The 12,098-nt window shown below is 31.5% G+C and overlaps 1 protein-coding gene across 5 annotated transcripts in view; it reads right to left on the bottom strand.

The window, feature by feature from the left end:
- LOC131853982 (ras association domain-containing protein 10) overlaps positions 1-12,098 on the bottom strand; it is a 127,009-nt gene that overhangs the window by 36,120 nt on the left and 78,791 nt on the right. Inside the window, exons 1-2 of one of the 5 annotated variants that reach the window (XM_059205093.1) lie at positions 6,649-6,730; positions 6,476-6,499 (exon numbers count right to left, since the gene is read on the bottom strand). The exons of 2 other annotated variants lie outside the window; for them this stretch is intronic. The gene's annotated coding sequence lies outside the window, so the exon portion shown is untranslated. Of the gene's footprint in view, positions 1-6,475; positions 6,500-6,648; positions 6,731-12,098 lie in introns of those variants that run through there. 2 more of the 5 variants (XM_059205090.1, XM_059205092.1) reach the window with 2 other exon arrangements.

Genomic DNA, 12,098 nt, shown 5'->3' with positions numbered 1-12,098 from the left:
ATCTTATATTGGTAACAACATGAAATCAAAATCAACATGGTATAATTTCCTCAACTGTCTTAAACACTGGAGTAACCCAAAGTATCAACTTAATTTTGAGCGAGTTCAAAGATATTTTAAGTGTCGTCGATTAACAAAAGGAAGCTGTAATTAAACAAATCTAAAATGTAGGTAAATCGTTTGGTTGTATGCAAAAAACGGTTGTGTGTAATAAAATGTGGCAATATCCTGCACTGTATCGTTAGTACTTAGTCCCCGAGTGTCCTGCATTCGTTAGGGTTTAACCTGAATACTACTAGTACGGTTAGTAGACACATCGAATCGAAATAATTATTTATTAATGTAATTTTAATTAAAACTATTACATTTTTAATTATACTACGGTACTCTGGTTATAACGTTACAATATTTTGAAATGTAACGTATTATCTTTGTTCTTTATACATTATTAGAATTAATTTAATAATGTATAAAGTTTTTCTATAAAAAAATGTAAAATACAAATTTTAATTATAATGTAACGGAAAATAAATATATATAATATAAAGATTTATTAGAATTTGATAATGTTAAATACGTGTAAAATGTTTTGAGTAGATTCAAATATATACTGAACACGTCAAGCGTTGCGTTTACCACAACATCGACAATTGGCAATACCTCTGACTACCCTATCTGAAATAACCATCGCGATGGTATGTTGTTCGTGTTTACAATTAAAAAAAATGCTAATTAAATTAAAACTAAACAAAGCTAAAAATTTGTATCAGATCTACTCCAATCAAAGTACATTCCGAATTGATTGTAGGTCTGTAACAGACCAATATAAATACAGTTATTTTGATTTGATTTTATTTATTGCTGTATGATTTTGCTTACACTACTTAAGGCAGTAATGCACTGATGTAAATTGAGAAACTCTAGATCGAACGATGCTTATTTTTTCCGTTTTAAACTATCTAATTAATCGATGTTTCGTCATACCCATTCAATTGGTACAGGCGACACGGCTTTTAAGGACTTTACGCCGATTACATGTCGATTGGGAATCATTTACGGCATTGCTAAGTAGAGCCGTAAAAGTAACGACAAATACAGTACCAGTACGTAATAAATACTATACCAAAGAGTATTCGTTACTACAGTATCGTTACTTTATTATTTACATTTCACAGCTTGTCAGTATCTATAATATGTCTTTGATAAAATGTTTTTCGATCTTTAGTAACGTATATAAATTCTTATCTCCTTTGGTATACCTACTACTGTACATTAGTTAATGTGCAGTAAATAACTGTAGTATCAGTAACGAGTAACTACAATACCTGAAGAACCGTAGTCTGTACTGTTAATGTAGGAACTATGAATACTCTGAGTTAATTAGAGTAACTAGTAACTACAAGAACTCAATGTTCAAGGTACACTTTGTACACAATACGTTCCGTATGAAACGACTCTTTTACCGACTAATGAATTCATGAATAATCAAAAATGTTTTATCTCTCATTTGACTTTTGTTGACATTGTTATTTTTTTAATACTGTTATTTTACGTGTAGCTAAAGAAGTAACGCACTACATTTGAATATGCATTTATTTTAGTACGGATATTAAACTGTCAGTTTCGCTCTACGGTTTAATCTCTTCTCCGTAACTTATTAAATAATTAAAATTGTAGTTAGTTTAGTCGAAGTAACTTCTTATTTATTACGAATATGATAAATAGATAAAATATATTTTATTTGTATTATACAATGATAAGAAATTTCACATTTATTCTATTTTAATGTTTAGTTTACTAATGTAAACTAAACATTTATGAATCAAGAAATTTAAATATCTTAATAATATTACAAACGCGAAAGTTGTAAGTTTTAATGTTTGTTACTCTTTCACGCAAAAACTACTGAATTTATTTTCATGAAACTTTACAGTAATATAGCTGGTGCATTAGAATAAGACATAGGCTATATTTTTTATTAAAATTTGATACAGGTGAAACTGCGGTTAAACGAAAGTCTTTAATATATCAGATGTGCAGTCAGTTCGAAGTGCTTTCGAGCTAATCTCTTAATCTCAGCTCTTATTCTTTTTAAATGATCTTGTACATGTTTACATAATGTCCATATTACTATTCAATAACACACTGACTTATAACATTTTAATTACTATGACAAAATATTAAACAAACTTAGATTAGCTATAGATAAGGTTTAATAAGTTCAGACAGTTAATATCCCTGACACAGATTAGATGATTGTACGTGTTTACTGATATCTGTTGATCGAATTAGATAATTATTATTGATTAATCAGGTGCAATGAGTTATGCTTTACGTATGTTATAAAATAGATTGCTTAATAGTTATTCAATTTTGAGTTACATCAAAAAGATTACATGTTTTCTATGAATATTACGTATGTATAGACAACTGATATCTAATAGTCATAAGCTCAGCTTAGCTTGGGGCTAGATGGCGCTGTATAAATTGTACAGGGGTATTATCATTATTTTAATGCCAATTACACGTGTTTTCATGCCACGAACAAACTGACTTTAATCGACAAGTATAATAATATAATATACATTGCTTTCTTGATTTAATTATTTTAGAAATATGAAAGCGTAACGGTTTTTGTATTGATTGCCGCATGCATTCTTATGTTAAATGCGAATTCATAACTATCAGATGGCAATTGTGATTAGCTATGACATGGTCTGGTGTTTTGAGTAGTCATGCTCACTAAAATGTCCAGACTTGTGGCGGCGTTTTTATTGGGCTCCCTAAAATATGGTCGAGCGCAGTGGTGGCTGGCTCGTCCGTCATACTCGTGAACGGGACTGGTCTGCTCTAATCACTATGACTGATTTCCTCTTATTAATTGTTTACCCAGGTGTTGTGTATTCAATATTTATTCTATTTGATTATTTAATTGAATTAGTGCTAATTGTTGTGCGGTAGTTTGTATTCACACACTTAAACTTAAATTGTAAAGTAAGAATAAAATTATTTAAAAGAGGAACACGCAAGTTTCTTGGTCGTTCTTCTTGTTGGTCGATCTTAAATGGTATCTTTGTCTCACTTATTAACTGATAAGTACTTAGATTTTTTTTGTAAATACATTCATAACTAACATAGAAAACCGAGACCGATACAAACAAACATACTCATGAATACAAATGTTTGCAACATGCGAGGAATCGAAGCTGCGACCATCAGAAGTATAGTGGTATGTAACCGCTAGACTACCGAGGCTGTCATATGATATATGTATTTATTGCACATATTCATACATCTTCAAGTACCCCTGACACTAAATAATAGCGTTGTTCTTACATATTCACGTGTAAGGTCATTATAGACGGTCACAGTGAGTTATTTGACATATCTAGAACGAGATAACTGTTACAAAACGTTACAATATTAGACGTATCAAACGGCCGGACGTAATGATTTATTATTCGTATTAGACATAAATACAATTTGTTATTAGTGTGTACACATGTTTATAGTGACATAATTCTATTTTTTATTTGTTACACTTGAGGCCATAGATAAGGGAATATTATAATATTATTATTATCTCTCATTCTCTCAGATTTTGCTGGTTTTTATTATTATTATTATATCAACGGAATTTTTACCCTGATAATATTATTAGAAAGGTACCAAATATAATTCGAAGTTGTTACATACATCACAAGTTAATACCCCATTTCGTAATAAAATCTGATCAAAAAATATTTATTCATACAGGATATTTGGGTCTCTCATGGACGTCAAAATTGTTATTAACTATCCCTACCATTTAGGTCGTCACCTAAAAGTTAAAAGTCTCAAACAAGGAAGACGTTGCAACTACACTAATATATTTAATAAAGAAACAAGACAATAAACCTTACAATAAAAGCCTATGCCTGCAGTTAGAATATAATGATTGATGAAAAGATCACCCATGCAATGGAGCGATCAAGTCAAAATAGAGCTGGTCCACTCTATGAGTGTACCAAAAACAGCAGCCAGTAGGGAGAAATGGCGAACTGTCGTAAGACGGATGACATCTACCTCTCACTCTACTACATAATGACCATGACCGTTCTGTCAAAAGCGTATCGATTAAGAGGAGAAATAAAAACAGATTTAAAGTCCAATCAATAAAATGACATCCCTTAATCGTCTATTAATATTTTTGATAGGAAATATGTGTTCCTTTATTTAAAAGCAACAACAAGGGAACATATAAAAACTTTTTTGTACGAAACTATACGTCCCACCCGTTCCAGGTTCCAGGGCGTAGCATAAACTTCAAAAATGTAGATAACCATATGTCGTACACGCAAGTGTTTACGTTTGACGTATGCATACGTCCTGCTCAGTTGCTTCGGTTAACAGATTAAGTACAGTTCGGGAAACAAAACCATGTTTTTCTAGTTGTATACCTTAATAACCCGTGGGCGGTGATAGGGTACTCGAAATCTGTTGTAATAAACAGCGCCCCATGGCTCATGGCACGCGCCCACCTACACGACGCTAAAATAATAAATTCAATAAAGTTGACGTGCTGTTAAAGTTTTTATTACAGCACGGCGAATATGTTACGGTTTATGTTCACATAAATCATGTGTTTAGAATTTTAATTCAGTGTACAGTCGTAGTATAATTAATATTATGCATTCACAAAAAGTACAGTCTCGACAAAATTAATATGGAACCTATATAGTAGACATTATATTATCTGCGATAGTACTTTAAAAAAGAAAATCAAAATACTTACGTAAAAAAAAAGCGTAGGATAAGAAAAAACGTGGAAACGTATGTACGTAGACTCGTTGAAATTTGCAACATGTCAAGTTACCCCAAGCTTTGTATTCGAACCTTTCTTATTATAATATCGAAGTTTAAAAAAACATCCGAACATCTTTTCAAAATTCCTCTTATTGGTATTTACTATAATTGTTGATAAAAAATAATGGACACCGAAATTACCTCGAAGACAAACTTATAAGTAAATAAATGAGTAAATTGATATTAAATCGCACACAATATTCTATGTCAATCAATTTGAATGGAAAACACGAGAAGTAATCCCATTCACTTTTATCATATTACGTCAAAATATGTAACGCGATATACTTAAGGTGCATTTCCTCCATTACAGCGTTTCTTAATCCATTCGGATCACGAAAAAAATCCTCGAAAAATTCAGATTAATTAAAGTTATTTTTAATAAAATACAAAACAGCGATTGCAAAAGTTAGTGGCACGTGTTTATTATTAAATGATTCAAATCTGTCATTGCGGATCCCATTCATAGTAAATATGCAGAACCATAAGGATCCGCTAACCACAGGTTAAGAAAAATTGTTCTAAAAACTTTGTTTTACTAAGACATAATATTTAGTGCAATAACACAGGAGAAGCCGCAACGTGGTATATATTTGTTTTATTGATCCTGTTTTATTATATTTTATTATTGATCCCGAATGAATTCGCGCGCGTTGAACTCCTTATAATGGCGATTTAAAATACATTATTATGGATAAATTTTAAGAAAATCTTCCCTAAATGTAGAAACATTGTAGTCTGGTGCAAAAGATTATAGCTATTATGAAAGCGTAACGATTATGATATAACTATTTAACCGGCCATTATTTTCCATATTCTATATATGATAATTAAATAATTGAAAAAAATAAAAAATGAATAATTCTAATTGAATTTAAATGTAACAATAATTATATATTATGAGTTTAATTCCAATATTCATTCATTATATGTAAATACCTACCTACAAATATTACGTAATACATTAAATGAAACTCGTCCTGCATTACCTTTAATTCAACGTACCTGTCAATTTTGAATATATAAAGTTATTATACGGATAATTTAAATATAACAGTGAAGTTTTATCAATTTAACATCCAATAACCATTTATTCGTTGTATATAGATACCTAACTATAAAAATACGTAATAAATTAAATTAAATTCCTTCTAAATAACTTTTAAAATATGGTCACAAAGACGCGTCAAATTTTTTAATTTGAACATATAAAGTGTCGCGTAATTGCCGCAATGGAACCACACATTAATGGTGTAACGGACAGGTGAGGTATAAAACAAATAGCGTGTGTTTGTGAAGCATGTTTATTCAATACAAATGTACATAGAAAAGTTAATATGCGTCTATGGTATACTTTACACCAGTGGTTCTTAACCTGTGGTCTGCGCACCCACCGGTGTTCCGCAGAATCAAAATATCTATTTCTTTTTAATATTATGAATAAATTAACTATTTCTTCATTTATTTACTGTATATTAATTACACTCAAAGAGTATGGTAGGTATTATGACGAAATAGGAATTTTGTCAAATGGTCCCTCGTCACTGTAGGGTTAAGAACCACTGCTTTACACTATACAATGTGGACCATGCTCAAAACTAATAAAAAAGCAAAACCAAACACGTCTTACCATTCCTCGCCATCGTATCAGCTTCTGCGGAAACAAAAAAAAGTTTAATCCATATCGTTTTGATCACAAAATCCACTGGATCGATATCCCGTTAAAGGGTTAATGTATTTAATGAAGATATACATTTAATAAAGGTATTCAAAACTTAACCCTAACTATAATATTCAACTTACATGGGGGTCTGGTAGACCATGCACAGTTACAACTCCTGTAGGCATATACCGCCATGATGCCTCGTGGTGCCTTCTCGACTTGCCTAACAAGAATGACCCATGAGCTATCGAAATGGGTTTCTCCATCCCCACGGAGTATAACCACTACCACCAGGTGGGTACCACCACGCATGCGTACTAGGGGGTGGGGCAGCTTGATATTGATTATTTCGTACCCCTGTTTGATGAACTGATAATGTGCTTCTATTCATGGTGAGGTAGACAAATTGCTTTGGGGTGGTGGTGATTCGGACTGTAGGCGTAATATTAATTATGTAGTGAGCAGAATGATGGATTCGATATCGGTTGGGTTGAATATTGTAAAGTTTTATCTGTTTCGGGATAGCTCTGTAAGGTCTTATTGCTTGTCGTGAAGGTCGTATTTTGCATGGCATACAAAATGCATTGAAATATTGTATAGATGTCTGAGAGATGTTAAATTTTGAGAATGAATTGAAAAATATGACACGTCGGTATGTAGTGTTTGAATATTTAAATTCCTCGTGCGCCATCTACATAAACCCGTATATTGATTGTTCAGAGAATTATGAATTGTTTTCGTTGCGTGTCACTGATTTATATAATTACAAAATTGTTACAATAGCTGCAACTTACATGTACGTAACTAGCCACAACTACGACTATACTTGTGTTGATAACAACTATATATTATGTAATAATCAATATTTCGTTATTATTTGTTGGTATGCATTTTATGAGTTCATCTTATTGTGATAACTCTTTCGACCGATTTCCCCTTCAGATGGAAATCCGAGCTCAATGACCATGCTTCGAACCTCTAGCGGTACTAAGACTAAAGTCATATCCGTCAGGAGTCGATCTTTAGCGGCTGTGTAGGGCCTTATATCTTTTATATATTACCTCTTTTTCATCTAGTAAAGCTGTAAAGCTGAGCTGTAGCCAACAGTGTCGGAGTACTTAAAAGAAATATTAATGTTGTAGCACAGATAACATATTATTACATAGTTGTAGCAAAGAAAGATATATATATTTATAATGTTTCATTACCAAGTTTGCTTGGATCTATATAGCATTTAAAAGTATTCTAGTAAATTTCAGATAGCATCATTTGTTTATAAAAGATATTTCTCGAGAGACTACAGCATGAGGTTTTTCAAGAAGGGTATATTAAGGTTTCTTAAGGGTCAGCAACGTGTATATAGGCTGCGGTAACCGTTTACTATGCTTACGTATGCTTGTTTGCCACCTACGTGATATAAAAAAAAGAGTATTGTGTATCAAATTTTTCATTTCAATTTGATTCGGAAAACAGTAACCAAAAGTTTTCCAAAGTCGAATCATAAGGATTTATTTTATTTATATATTCAATTAATAGAATTTACTTCTTTTCGAGACCAAACCATGAGAAATAACTCCTTGGGTTTTTAATAATTAAATATCTATAATAATATAATAAGGAGGTAAGTTTGTGAGATTTTGGATCTTTGGAGTAATCTCTGGTGATAGTTATTAGATTTTGAAACTTGGTTTTAGTGATGGATAGCCTATTTATGTAGGAAGACTATAGTCTATATCACATTACTGTATGACCAAAAGGGGGGTACCTTTAAATATAAAGTCGTATAAACGAAAAAATTTGAAGTAAACGAACTATATACGAAGATTTCGTACCTTTGGTATTGGGAAAAGCAATACTTCAAACATTTTTGTTTTTCAACCAATTTAAATAAAACGAACATTATTTAAATATTAAGGGAACTGATTAAGCCATTTCTGAGATTTGCGCGCTAGAACGCATAGACAAACAAGAATTCTAAGCAACATTTTTTAGGGTTCTGATATTTTTTATATGTATATATCTCTATTTATAATGTACACTTATACATTAAAGATAATTTTTAAACACAATCTTAGAAGCTCCTTTTTTTTAATTACTCTAATTCTGTTGATCGCAGCTGGCCTTTACAGCTTCACCGAACGATAATGAGCTAGTGCAGAAGGCACTCTAAACTCTCGGAAGGACTTATGGAGCGGCTGAAGACCAACTTCCGCCTGACAATGCCTAGCGATGCCTTCAGATTAAATTCATATCGCTATCACTTTAATCTGAGGCCATCGCTAGGGGTTCGAATCTCGGCTCAGGCCGTCGTAATTTCTATTCTCGTTTGAATTGATGATGGAGGATCGATCGGAGGTCGAAAAGCTCAATGTGTTAATTACTAACAAGGCTAATACCATCTGCTGAATCTACAAATACATTTTAAATGTATTAATTACTAGGTATGTTAATTTATCTATAATTGAACTATAAATAGATGGGAGGATCGCTGTAATGACAGACTACTTGACGCCATCACTACGTCATATCTATAGAATTCTTATTTTGTCTCGTGTGTGGGCTGATGACGTATCTACTATAGCGTAATTAAATCGGTTACTACACAAAGTGACTATAACATTTGCTTTCTTTACCCGACTGCAGAATATAGGAGTTTAATAGAACTGGTAGGATATAGGAGGGTCTAATCGAGCTTAGCCGATTAAATACTTTCATAACACAACTACATATAGTTATATATACACTAGCTGTCCCGGCAAACGTTGTTTTGCCTTAAAATAAAAAAAACATTTAGGGGTGAACTACCCCTAACATTTAGGGGGATGAAAAATAGATGTTGGCCGATTCTCAGACCTACTCAATACGCTCACAAAATTTCATGAGAAACGGTCAAGCCGTTTCGGAGGAGTATGAGAACGAAAACTGTGACACGAGAATTTTATATATAATATTTTGTTATTGATTTTCATACAATTTACACATGAATAGACTGATTTCTGATGAAGACTTAGGTGTATAATTCATTAAGGTTTTGTGTAAATACACCAGCATATAAAATAACGCTCGAATTAAATTTAAAGGCCTATTCACACTTAGTTAAGAGGCTTCATCCTTCGGATTTATAATATACTGGCTTTTACACATATCCTTCTATCTAATCTTCTTCTTGAATTACTCTATAAATATAAGTAAAAAAAATATAAGTATTTATATCAGTTGTCTAGTACCCCTAATACGAGCTCTGCTTACTGTGGGACTAGATGGTGGTGTGTTAATTGTCCAGAGTTATTTATTTAATTATTATTATTTATTAAAGATGCCGGAGTATTTGTGTGCTAAAATATATTACTTTGTGTATACGATATTGCTATATCTAAAGATTACTTAGACATTCATGATAAAAATAGTGTTTCAGAAAATTTTATCGCATAAGTGACTATAATAAAGTCTTATACGAAAAAATGTTTTTTAAATTTTAATTTGATAAAACTTTACTTAACACTCCCTTATTATAACATAGTAGACACTTAAACATGGTATTAAGTGTCTACTATAACATAGTAGACACTTAATACCATTTAGTATAAAAATCTTAAAAATAGTAATTCTTCTACTAAACGACATATAATGTTCAGTTTGATGTAGAATATATTATTATACATATAGAGTATATGTTTATTAAAAGTACAATACGCAAATAAAGACTCAGTTTCAATCGTAATAATGGCGGTCTAAACACTGCCGAAACATTGGAACTCAATAAAAATAAAACGTGGTATGGTCCCCTGATTTACTAAATATAAGTATAAATAATACCGCGTCAATTTTATAACAAAAAAATCAGTTTCAATAGTTCAAAGTCTGCAATAGAAGCTAATAAAAGTCACCACATCTTTGATTTAAACCATTATTTAATAAAAAAGAAGCCGTTTTTTGTCAACCATTTACTAAACTTCTTCAAGCCTGGAGTTTCGTGATCGCCAACGTAACTATTACGTAGAATAAAAACATTACGTGTCAAAAAGCGCAGTGCGGTATAACGATCGGCTCGAACTATATGTAACTGTGTTAAACTACGCCTTTTGCGACCGAAATGAAATCGTGTCGACCTATTTCTGTTGTAATTCAGTCATGCACATGTAAAAATATAATTATTGTTAATTTATTACAGCTAGAGTGGCAGTGGTTTAATTATACAATGCATTTTCCTAGAAATTTTAACAATATTGTAATAATTTGAGGGCTTTATAGCTTAGTATATAATACTACAATATATAATACCCTACTTACATGCAAAAATGCCAAATAGAAGAGGTAACTACACATCCTATGTGGTTGTAGTCCATGAAATATTTCCTCTGAAAAGTACTCGCTCTATCCTGATGATATAAAAACCATCGCTCCTAAGAATATCCTTCAATTCTTGTCCCTTACAAGCCTACTAAGTGAACTCTATAAAAGGGCGAGTGGCAACAAAATTTTGCAGACAAACATATACATACAAGCATTCTAAAATCTAAAAATACAAAATAACTATTTTGTATTTTTAGTTTTACTATTGTGTACAGACATCAATCTGTTAAATTTTTATTTAATACTAGCTTTATTTTTCTAAAATAAAAGGAGCCTAAGTTACTCCTTATTATATCAGCTACCTGCCAAAAAAAAGTCGTCAAAATCGGTCCAGCCATTTCAGAGCCGGTACAAACAGACAGACAGGAAGACAAAAATTGTAAAAAATATAATTTGGGTATGTGTACTGAATTTATATTCATATGCATGTAGTAAAAACCGTTATTTCAATACTACAAATAGACAGTCCAATTTTATTTATATGTATAGATTTAGTTTAATCTACAGTAGGTACTGTGAATTACAGATTGTTTCATATTTGTCTGTCTTATCTTATTACGACACTTAAGACATTCTTCTTACAACATTTCTTTTCCTACCTTATTATTATTTTATAAAGAAAATAAATAAATATTAGGTCAGTAGGTTATGTAAGGGACGCAAATAAACCCAGTAATTGGGACAACCCCAAATCTAGGACGGTGGACCCCACGCATTTATAGGTTAACTCATTATAACTATATTATCTATATAGGGGAATAATTTTGACGCCACAAATAACAACACGCTAGTTAACTAATAACTAGTTTAATAAGTACATACAGCCTACAATATTTTTCTTAGTTTTATTAGAAAAGTTTTGTGTTTTAAAGTATATCAACTACGTTTCAAACAAAAATAAATATATAAAATATGTATCAATTTTTATAAAATTGACATATTATTATTGTCACTTTTGCCTTCTTCCTGTTCGGTTCTTCAAGTATTTACCATTACTATCCATTGTTTGATTAATATCATGCATACAGTCCATTAATTCTATAGTCCATAGGGTATCCCTGTAATATAAAAATCGTAGGAACGTACAGCTAATTTTGAGTCAATATGAGTCTATGCTGTTCTAGCCATTTTTAGTAAAATTAAATTTACTTAGGATTATTTTTTTCTATTCTATGTACATCAAAATCAACAAGAGAGGAAATAACTTAACGGGGTTCGAAATTACAACTGCCTGAGC

This window comes from Achroia grisella, unplaced genomic scaffold (assembly GCF_030625045.1).
Source record: "Achroia grisella isolate CSIRO2021 unplaced genomic scaffold, CSIRO_AGI_Agris_v1 utg918, whole genome shotgun sequence".
Classification (NCBI taxonomy): Eukaryota; Metazoa; Arthropoda; class Insecta; order Lepidoptera; family Pyralidae; genus Achroia; species Achroia grisella.
The sequence above is the reverse complement of the archived record's forward strand: the minus strand, read 5'-3'. Positions and strand labels throughout refer to the sequence as shown.